The following is an 11,456-nucleotide window of genomic DNA, read 5'->3' as shown; positions in this document are numbered from 1 at the left end:
CAAAGTACAATCATATCCAAGTTCCACAAAGTAGTGATACCCTTCTTGAGCCAAGCAAAAGGCACAATTTACTTGCTGCAGGGAAAAAAAAGAATAATGATGAAAATGCAGGCCTGTGACTTTACGTTGTCATATACAGTCAGCCCTTCTTATACACAGATTTTTTATACACGGATTCAAGCATACATGGTTTGAATATGTTCAAAAAAAGTATAAATTTTAAATATCAAACCTTGATTTTTCCATTTTTTATAAGGGACACCATTTTGCTATGCCATTATATTGAATGAGACTTGAGCATACACGGATTTTGTTATACACGGGGGATCTTGGAACCAAACCCCAGCGTATAACAAGGGTCCACTGTATATTCTTTCTCTCCTGTATGATGTTTAAAACCTTTGCCTGATAAAGAAGCCAGCTGGAGCTTCAAAAACTTGTGACATGGATATTGTACATTTTGGTTGGCCCAAGAAAGGTACCACTGCTTTGTGGATTTTGAATAGTATTCATTGGCAGTATTCCATCCAAGTGCTACCCAGGGCTGGCCCTGCTTGACTCCAAAGATCAGACAGGATCTGGTGCCTTTAGGGTAGAGCAAAAGAAAGGAAGGGTGCCACTCTGTAGCCACTAACCTAGGAATTAGCCCCATTGGAGGTGGCATGAGATTTACACTTTGAAGTAGATGCATATCCAGAATTACCCTGGTGCTTCTTAGTGTAAGAGGGTTACTTGGGCATAAGCCACATTGACTATGGTGGTACACACTGCCAAGGTAATCTGTGGAAGGGTAGCCAGCCAATCCTTTGCAGGAGACAAATTGGGATACCTTTCTGATGTTGTGTGGGACTACAATTCCTATCATTCCTCACCATCAATGAGGCTGGAGGGAGATACAGTTTAGCAACAGTTTAGCACAGTTCTCAGGCCTTTTACTCCTTTCATGGTCTGGGTTAATCCAAAACCCACCAAAACTGGTTTAAAAACAATAGCCCCCATGGAAATGCAAATATGCTGCCTTGGAAGTATTTGCTATTATAAAGAGGAGGACAAGGCCTTATCAGATTAGTCTGGCCAGGTGAGAAAAGACGCCTTGCAGGGGCTAGTCTTGATTCAATCAGGGAACTGTAGAAGTCGAAGGGCTTACCAAACAGCATCCAGACAATCCCAATCAGTAGCATCCCTTTTGAAAATGGCTTGAGAGTCATTCACTATTTGTATGAAATATATTCTACATTCCCACCAAACCAACTCTGAATTTACTACACCACACTGCATTTATAGCCTTCCCACCACCCACTCAGCTGCTCACTCTTTTCAGGTGGGTTAGTAGGAGCTGTAACCCCTGGGTGAACTCTTCATGTGTCCGCACTGTTGACACCACTTTAACAGCCATGGCTCAGTGAAATTGACTCCTGGAATGTATAGTTTGGTAGTGGTTTGAGCATTGGACTACAACTCGGGAGACCAGGGTTCGACTCCCTCTCAGCCATAAACTCACTGGTTGACTATGGGCAAATCGCATACTCTCAGCCTCAGAGGAAGGCAATGACAAATCTCTGAAGAAATATCAGCAAGAAAACCCCATGGCCTTAGGTTTGCCATAAGTGAGAATGACTTGAAGGCAAACAACAAGAAGGTATCAGAATTCTCTGACAGTCCAGGCTGAATACCACACCAGACTACAAATCCCAGGATTCCACACATGGCACTGTCAGTCTGCTTTATTTCTGCAGTGTGGAAGGGCTGAGTGAAACCAGTTTAACGCAGAATGAGTCCTGCTGGGGGAAAAAATAGGATCACAGAAGCATAGGACACAAATCTGGCTGATTGTGGGCTTTGCAAAACAAAAAAGCCTCTCTCGTTTTGAAAATGTGATCTATGGTCTTAGTTAAGAACTCAGATGTCCTCCTTCCATTGGACATGTCCTACATTTGGATTGTTTTAATATGTGCATATCTTATTTGTCTTTTTAAATTGATGTGTGTTTTAACTTTTGTGTTTTAACCAATATTGTTCCTTTGTTAATTGTTGTCCCCTACTTTGATCCATGGGGAGAGGGCGAGAGGCAGGTAAGAAATAATAATAATAATAATAATAATAATAATAATAAATGTCAAGTGTGGGAAAATAATAATAGTAATAATAATAATAATAATAATAATGAGTTTGGGAAGAATTTCAAAATGTCCTCCATTTTGCACATGGCTAAGAAGCATGAAGTTAGATTCGTGTGATTGCTTTTCACTTTTTATTTTGCAGCATCCTCCATTTTGTGCATGGCTAAGAAGCCAGAACATACATTTACATGAGTGCTTTTTGCTTTTTATTTTGCAGTGTCGTCCATTCTTTTACAAGGCTAAAAAGCGTGAGGTCACATCTATATGAGTGCTTTTAACTTTTCTGTTCTGTAGTGTTTTTCATTTTGCACACAGCTAAGAAGCACAAATGCACATTTGTATGAGTGCTTTCCGCTTTTTTTCGTAAGGTCCTCCATTTTTTCTCGAAGGCCCTCCATTTTGCGGCGCCTTGTCCTCCTTTGCGGTGAGGCCCTGTGGCCACCCTGTAAGGAATTCGTTGAAAAAGTACAGGAGACTCAGTCCCAACATCTGCTAGAAATAGTAGATGAGACTCAGTCCCAGCATCTGCTGCAGGTTCTGAGGCTTGCAATGCTCTACGGATCAGGAATCCAAAGCCAGGTTGTAATTGCTTGCTTGAAGGAGGGAGACACACCCTTCCAGAGAGGAACACGCATTCAAACCCACACAACCCACGCAGGGGTCGTGTTTGCACACGTTATCTGCAAGCTGGACTCCAAGACCTTCCTTGCAAACAGCTGTGGCTAAACTACCCGCCGGCTAAAGTAAAGTAATCACGCCCTCTAGTGGCGCCCGAAAAAAAGGCCAAATGGGAAGGATGGGGGCTGCAAGGAGTGTGCAAGGAAGACACACCCAGTTTGCACCAATTCTTCCTTTGGTTGCTTTCTGCTTCATGCAGCAGAGCCGGATTTCTTTTTTATCACTCCTCGGCCCCTCATTTGCTGCAACCGCAGAGTAAAACCGTCTCTTCAAGAAGACGCTTTGGGGTGGTCTGTTTTGAGTCATCTCTAGGGTTGCTTTCCACTTTTCCGGCCCTTTGCTTCTCTTTGGCTTGCACCCTTTGGGCAGACTTGTAGTGCAACCCTGCAGAGCAACCAATGCAAAACCTGGCCTTTTCATCTCTGCAGTTGTGCTCCATTGGTCCTGTTATGGGATCTATTCAGACTATTGGATTGTAATGCTATGACTCTGCTTTAACTGTCATGGCTCTATCCTAGGGAATCCTGGGATTTGTAGTCTGGTGAGATGCTAGGATGGATCTAGAAATATCACAGATTGATACCACTGAAGTGAAATGATAGTGGTATCATACTGTATCATGGGCTTCCAACTCCCAGACATCCAAGCCAGCATGGCCAACCGTCAGGGATTTGGATTGCTGAAGTCCAAAATTTCTGGAGGACGAAAGGTTGAGAAAAAACACTGATGTGTTAGTGGAACCTGTGGTCCATTGCCACTGGGTTTATGTAGGATGCCTGGTGTTGATGGGAACTGGGAGACACCCAGACAAGACACTCACTATATTAGGGCTGCAAGGGCAGGAAGAATAGAGGTTTACCAAACCTGGAGAGGGCTCTTGCACCTTTAATGGTTGTGTTTGTTGTTGTGTGCCTTAGAGTCATTTTTGACTTGTGGTAACTTATCATGGGATTTTCTGGGGCTGAGAGTGTGTGACTCACCCAAGGTCACCCAGTTTTGGTGCCTCACAAAACTATAAATCCCAATATTCCAGAGGATGGAGCCACAGCAGTTAAAGTGGTGTCAAACAGCGTTATTTTTACTGTGTAAATGCACCCTTGAGTCTTTACAAAAGGAAGAGCTTTCCAACCCATTTGCATGCTTTCAAACTGCTAGGTTGACAGAAACTGGAACTAGTGATGGGAGCTCACTCCATCCTGTAGCCCTTGGGCCTCAAAATGCCGACCTCCAATCGACAGAATCAGTGTCTTAACTGCTGAGCTACCATGTCCCTAGAAAGATAATACCTGGAATAATATCGCGGGGATGTGGGAGGACCACTTCCTCAGTCCTGATGTACTTTTTCTATGTTTTTAATTGTACTGTTTTTTAATGTTGTGAAGCTGCTCTGAGTCTCAGGTCTGGGAAGAGAGTGGGATACAAATAAAGACAATAAATAAATAAATAAATAAATAGTTGCCAACACTTCCTCTGTTTAAAGAGCAATTAGGTTCAGGATTGGTTTAAGGTGCAAAGCCATTCATCATGGGAGCAGAGCCTTGAAGTTGCCTGTCAGTAGCTGATGTTTGGATAGCAGACTGATCTGTCAAATCACTCAGCTGATGGCAGTTTTCCCCATGAGCAGGCATCATTGAGATTGGTGGGATATAAAGAAATCATCATCATCATCATCATCATCATCATCATCATGACATGATCCAATAGTAAATGGCCAGTATCCTGTATCAGCTATTTAGGTAAGTAAACGCTTGTCCAAAATAAACTGCAGAAATAATCCAGTTTGAGACTGCTTTAACTGCCCTGGTTCAGTGCTAGGAATTTCTGGGAACTGTAGTTTATTGTAGCACCAGAGTTCTCTGACAGAAAAGGCCAAAGGTCTCAGAAAACAACAGTTCCCAGAATTCCCAAGCATTAAGCTAGAGCAGTTAAAGTTGTCTCAGACTGGATCATTTCTGCAGTGTGTTTTGGACCTTAGCAACAGTTCCTGGCCTGATTCCCCCCCCCCCCCCAGCTGACAAAAGTGTCATTCACATGTGCTCCTATCTTAAGCAGAATGGATCTCCTTTTCTGCATACAGCTGATGTCAAGTAAGTTGGGGAGAGGAAGTTACGATTAAGGAAATAGTGTCACACTTGTGAATAAGTAGTGATTTTGAGTATGAGACAGTTATAGATGATTAAATCTAGGTAACTGTTCTAGGAAACTGTTCTAGCATACTAGAACTAGGGTTACCAAGAACTAGGTCAATCGAGGTAACTGTTACTTAACAAGGTAACTGATACAGAATACCAGACATTATTTCTAAATATGCCTCTAGATACAAAAATAAGTACAGGTTGAGTCTCCCTTGTCCAGAATTCTAAAATCCATAAAATCCCAAAAACCAATAGTTCAATGTACAGAAGGTTTGTTTCATGCACAAATATTGTGTATAAAGTTACCTTCTGTCTGTGTGTATAAAGTGTATATGAAATATAAATGAATTTCATGTGTAGACTTGGTTCCCACCTCCAAGATATTTCATTATGTATATACAAATATTCCAAAATCTAAAAAACTCCAAAATTCCAAACACTTCTGGTCCTAAGCATTTCAGGTAAGAGATACAAATATTATGCAAATCAGTGCCCTTTTTTGGTGCTTTGTTTACAAACCCTATATGGGAATGCTGTCAAAAAGCAAAGCTTGAGCTCAAGGGATTTGAAAACTGCTTCACATACTTTTGGATCCAGGGGGTTAGCAATGCCAAGACACATCTGGTGAACTGGTGTTTTTTTGGTATTGCTTCTGTGATATAATTGTACGTACAGTAGTTACCATTGAAAAGTATCTGTCAGTATAGCACAGGTGTACTGGATTACCCAATGGCCCTAAAATATACTTTTCTGTCCCAGAAATGAACCCTCAAACCTGAATCTTGGGGGGGCCATAGGCTGAATGCTGGGAATCATTATGTTCCTGTGAAAACAACATTACATCTCCCCTCAGTGGTGGTTTCCTAGTTTCCCACATCAAAAAGCTTCACATGTCTAGCAACTCTTTAAATGTTTATTTCTGACACAAGGATTTTTTTAAAAAAAAGTTTGTGTATGTATGTGTGTAATTTAATAATACAATTTAATCTACAGGTGATCGTAACACCTTCAAAACCATTTAACTTCTCTTTAATGGAACTTCTTCCAGGTCCATTGTTGCCAGCAGATCCTACTGTGTGTTAAAACAAGTAGGACCAAGGGAAGAAAAGAATGGTGAACATTTTGTGCCATGCTGGAGTTAAAAACATAAAAGGCAGCTGTGATGTGCCACAATGAAATTACGTCTTTGGCCTGGTAATTCAATTTGTTGTGAAGAATACAAAAGTTTGGTTGCCTCTCATCATTTAGTAATGCTTGGTGTTCCTGGTTGATGGGTGGGATACTAGCATGATAAATTAAATAAATCAAGAAGCGGAGGTGGGTCAAGGTGAGGGGCCCAAACCTGAGGAATCTTAAGCCTCCTTGTCCATTCAGCCACATGCACTTTGTAGGTGGGTGAGTCTCAAATTCTGTTTCCCCAGTTTACTTCATGTCAAATTTAGGATGTTTCTCCATCAAAACTTAATCTATAGCTCTTCCAGTGTGCCTGTACAGCTGAGCGAGGCAGGACAGCAAGGAGGGAGAGGCAAAAGAAAGAGGAGGGTGAGAGAGCAAGGCTGTATGAAGTTTCACTGTGGAGTTTTGAGCAATAAAGAATGGTGCCTGGACTGGCTAGCTTTTACCTGCCTAGATTGGGGGACAGGGAGCAGAAAGCAAGTGCAGCCTTGGTGTGGGTAGAAAGAAGGGAGTTTCCTTTGGTGACTTAGAATAGAAAGTGTGAGGGGAAAGAAGAAATTCAAATCTTGCTGTTGTTTGGAGGAAAGGGTTCCTTTTCCTTCCCAGCAGGGAGAAGAAGAAACTGGAATCTTGGAGTCTTAGAATCACAGAATCTTGGTATACCTAAAAGGTGTTTCTTCTGCATTCTTAGTTGGAGGTATAGTGGGTCTTCCACATCTGCTGGGATAGGGGTGTAGGACCCTTGTGAAAGTTAACAAACAGCAAATTAAAAAATCAGTATTTTTAAACCTGAGGGAACACCTTCCAGGAATCTCTAGATCCTCTAGCAAAATTCTATGGTCAACATCTACCAAAAGTTGACCATAGAATCACACTGGAGGACCTATAAATGCTCAGAGAAGTGTTTTCTCTAGGAATCTCTAGTTCCTGTAGTGCAACTCTATGGCCAACATCTGGCAGAATTGCACCGGAGGACCTAGAGATTCCTAGAGAGGACATATTAATCCAATGCGTGACTTGGCTGTCAGAAAGAGATGACAACTTGACAGGGGAAATGTGTTCAAGACAGCCCTGGCTGCTGTCTCTAGCATGGCAACTGATGCATCATCAAAACAAAAGAGGATATAGATTTGCATAAAATATACACAAGCAAGCCTATATGTATAGAGGCAAGTTCGGAAATAATTACTATAACTGGAACAGGAATACATTACATCCCCACCATGGGGATAACAGTGAGCAGTGTTGTCAATGGGTGACTTAAAGGTCCTTGCTGGTCTTTGTCTTAAAGTCAGACATGGACAGGTGAGCCCTGCAAACTAATTTGACCTTAAGAGGAGCATCTCTTTTTGTTTTGCTAATTGAACTTAGAATTTTATTTCCTGGATTCTGGCCCCCATATGGCCAGAATGAGGAGGGTCCTGCTTGCCTGAATGTCCCCCCAACACTACCTGAACTGAGAACAGCAACATCTTGACAAAATACAGGCTTTTAACTAAAATATTGTTGTAATGTTTTAACAACTTTGCTTGATGAAGAACCAGTGGAGCTTTTTGGTTGCCCCCTACACCATACTTTTTGTGGTAATGTTGCATTTCAAATTAAGGGAAAAAAAATGGTGGTGGTAGTGGTGGTGATGATGATGATGATAATGATGATGGTAATCATAAATCATCATAATCATCTTCATAAATCCTACAATGCTATTCTTAATTCTTAAACTATCTGATATGGTTGTTTATTGTTGTTGTGTGCCTTCAAGTTACTTCTGACTTATGCTGACCCAAAGGTGAACCTATCACAGGGTTTTCCTGGCTGAGAGACTATGACCTGCCCATGGGCCACCCAGTCAGTTTCCGTGCACGGGTGGAATTTCAAACCCTGGTCCCCAGAGTCTTCGTCCAGCACTCAAACCCCTATAGCACACTGGTTCTCTGATATGGTAGACCAGCAGGTTTGACTCCGATGTGCCAGGGACTGGCCCCATGTTTGTGCCCATAACTGTTCCTTTCATTCCTAGAAATGAGCTTAGACTGTCATCCAGTGGCTCACAGACCAGCAGTGGTCCATGATCTACTTTTAGTAGCATTGCTATAAATATACTTTCGTATATCTATAGTCACATGTTGTCCTTTCTCCGTTCATGTGTTTTTCTAAATGAAATAGTTCCTGCTCTTTTCAATCCTATCACCATACTAAGGTTTTTTCCTCCTATTTTGAATAAGCACAGTTGTCTCTGATACTTGTTTGGAAATGTTTGGAAATTTGGAGATAAAGATCCTCTATTTTTAACTGCTTTTCTTATCATTTCCTCATCTTCTGTCCAGCTATTCCTACACCCTTCCCTGCTTATCTCTGCGTGTTTCAGTACAGGCACTGGTGATAAGTTCTTGCATAGTAATTCCACATTAGTACAAGGATGTATATAAATGGTTGCAACATTAATTGTGGTTCCCTACACAGACAAAATGAAAAGGAATTAACTTGGTGGGAAGCTTGTGAGATATGATGAATATCACCTTCTTCAGGCAGGATCATTAACTTTTTTTCTGGCTGGGCTCCTGTGTCTTTTGGTGTACTTAGGATATATTTTACCCAGTCTTGGAAAGTGATGAGACCTTTGCTAAAGTTGCAACCCTGATACCATAAGAGAAGAACTGGAACTAAATTTCACATCATGCTAGAATTTATTTATGGAAGTTTAGTTCCCTGTATCTATGTAGCTGCTATCTGGAGCTTGTGAGATTTTCTGGAGCTGATTAGAAACAGTGTTAGAGCAGATTCAGCAGCTTTCTGACCAGTGAGTTGCAGGGACAACGCATTTTAAGATTGTTAGGAATCTTAAAATGCGTTGGGGGGTTGCTGAAGACTTGAGTATTTGTTGCTGTATGTTTTCTGGGTATTTTTTTAAATGAATAAACTATAGTTCTGCTGTCCCAGACCATTTTCTGATCACCACCACAACCACCACCACCATCACCTCATCTTTCTCTTTTGATGATGATTATGATGGGAACCATCAAATATGATAAGAAAAGTGGAGCCTGCTGAAAGAAAGTCATCCTTGGGTGCATTTTGGAAGAAGTCACCAGGTAAATGTTTTTGTTTCATTTTTTTGCTTATTTTTTGTTGTTGTTTCATTTGACATGGGCATATTGTTAGTTTTTTATTAAAAGTTTGCTAAAACACGTAGAACTGGTGGCACAGTGGTTAAATGCCTGTACTGCAGCCATTCACTCGAAACCACAAGGTTGCGAGTTCAAGACCAGCAAAAGGGCCCAAGCTCGACTCAGGCTTGCATCCTTCCGAGGAGGGAGCTAAAATGAGTACCCAGACTGTTGGGGGCAAATTAGCTTACTTGCTAATTAGCTTACTTGCTGTTCACCGCTATGATCTTTGGAATAGCGGTATATAAATAAAACATATTATTATTTATTATTATTATTATATTATTATTATTATTATGGGTAGGAACCTGCCCCATTCATTTCATGTATTTTTGCCCCTCTTACCAATTCTCTGTTAAGAGATAATGCTCAGGAACATGTCTGCTTTTATGTGAGGGATACCAGAATAGTGTGGGTTTTAGTTGGACTATGACTCTGAAGACTAGGATTTGATTCCTAGTTTGGCCATGAAACACACTGGTAACCTTGGGTAGTCACACTCATCTTCAGAAGAAGACAATGGCAAACTGCCTCTGGGACATCTCTTGCCAAAAATCCCCTGATAGGTTTGTCTTGGGGTCACCATAAACTGGAAATGACTTGAAGGCACACAACAACAACAACAACTTGGCATATTTTCTCTCTCTGTTTGCCCATTCCTTCCCAAAGGCTTCTGCAGAGAAAGAGTACTGATAATTTCAGAGATCCAAACTGATGATTTTTGCAGAAGGCTTCTAAAATCTGGCTATGAGGTACATACTGTAGACCTCTCTGATCTAAGTTTCCTTTCCAACACTGTAAAAAAAAACACAACCCATTGCTAAACCAATAGAAATAAATGCAGCAACAGTGAAACTGATTAAAAATGGGGGGGAGGGAGGGGGAGGATTTCTTATATGTGTGTGTGCACACACATGTGTGTAACTTTGACAGTTAAACCCATTCCATATAGTAACAAGAAATTGCCCTATTTTGTCCATCTCCCCATTCAGTTCATATAAGAGCTATAAAGAAAGACAAGGGCGGAATAACCCTAAATAAAAGAGGAGGTAATTTTGGAGGCACATTAGAGTTTTAGTGTATTATGGCTTCACGGCTTTTTCTTTTTTCTTTTTTTTCTAAAAAAAAAAAAAAAAGAGGGGAAAAAGATATAAACAGCCCATGGAGGGCTGCTTGTGTCTCCAATCTAGGAGCTGTCACTCGGCGTTTTCCACTTTATGGCAACTCTCATAAAATGTGAGCATTGGGGATGCAAATGGCAAAAGGGAACGTCACGCCTAGCAGTGCAGACTGAGAATAAGGTAGTAGAGGAAGGGGAGACTGAGAAAGAGGATAGTTTGTTTCTTTGGCAAGTGTGGTTCTAACCAGTATATTATTATGTATGAATAATGCAACCCAATTAAAGATGATCAAGACAGTGTTGAGGATGGAATGGCTAGAATTTTTTTTTTAAAAAGAAAAAGAACAAAAAACTTTAGGTTGTGTAAAAAAACACCCCTGGAAAATCCACTGTTCTCCTGTTGGGATGTAGAAGGGAAATGATATAAACAGAGGTGGGTAATCAATCAACAATCAATTCCCATCAACTATTTTATATATATCCTGCCTTTCCCCCCAAAAGGGGGCACAAAGTGGCTTACAGAATAAAAGAGATCCAAGAAAAACACATATAGCTAAAATATACAAAAGAAATGATTAAAACAATATTAAACTGTCTATGAAATTTATTTATTTACTTACTTACTTACTTACTATCTGCTTTTCTCCCAGCACAGGTTTCAAGGCAATTTGTTGTTTGATGTTAACCAGCCTCGAGTCAACCGTTTAAAACACAGTACAGCTAAAAACCCAAACTAACCCTGGCAAATATAAAAGTTCAAGCATGTAGATTGATGGCTATAAAATAAATGACAACGCTATAAAAAAGTTTAGAAACAGATGGAAAAACAGTACAAACTAAAACAATAAAGCCCATTATATAAAAGAACCAGTTCCCAAACACCTGCTAGAATCGAAAAGCCTCTTTTTGACGAACTCAGAGAAGGAGATCCCATCACCCCTCAAAGCAATTGGTTCTATTGCCAAACCGCTCTCACTGTCAAGGCGTTCCTTCAATGTTCAGTCAACATCTACTCTTCTGTAACTTAACACAGAATGAAGGAGCATCCACAAGAATGCTT

The 11,456-nt window shown here is 40.8% G+C and overlaps 1 long non-coding RNA gene across 1 annotated transcript in view; it reads left to right on the top strand.

The window, feature by feature from the left end:
- The first annotated feature begins 4,754 nt into the window (after window positions 1-4,754).
- LOC121928858 overlaps window positions 4,755-11,456 on the top strand; it is an 11,091-nt gene continuing 4,389 nt past the window's right edge. Inside the window, exons 1-2 of the long non-coding RNA XR_006103585.1 lie at window positions 4,755-6,127; window positions 9,050-9,201. This is a non-coding gene — a long non-coding RNA (uncharacterized LOC121928858). The remainder of the gene's footprint in view (window positions 6,128-9,049; window positions 9,202-11,456) is intronic.

Source organism: Sceloporus undulatus, chromosome 4 (genome assembly GCF_019175285.1).
Source record: "Sceloporus undulatus isolate JIND9_A2432 ecotype Alabama chromosome 4, SceUnd_v1.1, whole genome shotgun sequence".
In the NCBI taxonomy this organism is placed as follows: domain Eukaryota; kingdom Metazoa; phylum Chordata; class Lepidosauria; order Squamata; family Phrynosomatidae; genus Sceloporus; species Sceloporus undulatus.
This window is presented reverse-complemented; position numbering and strand designations above follow the sequence as displayed.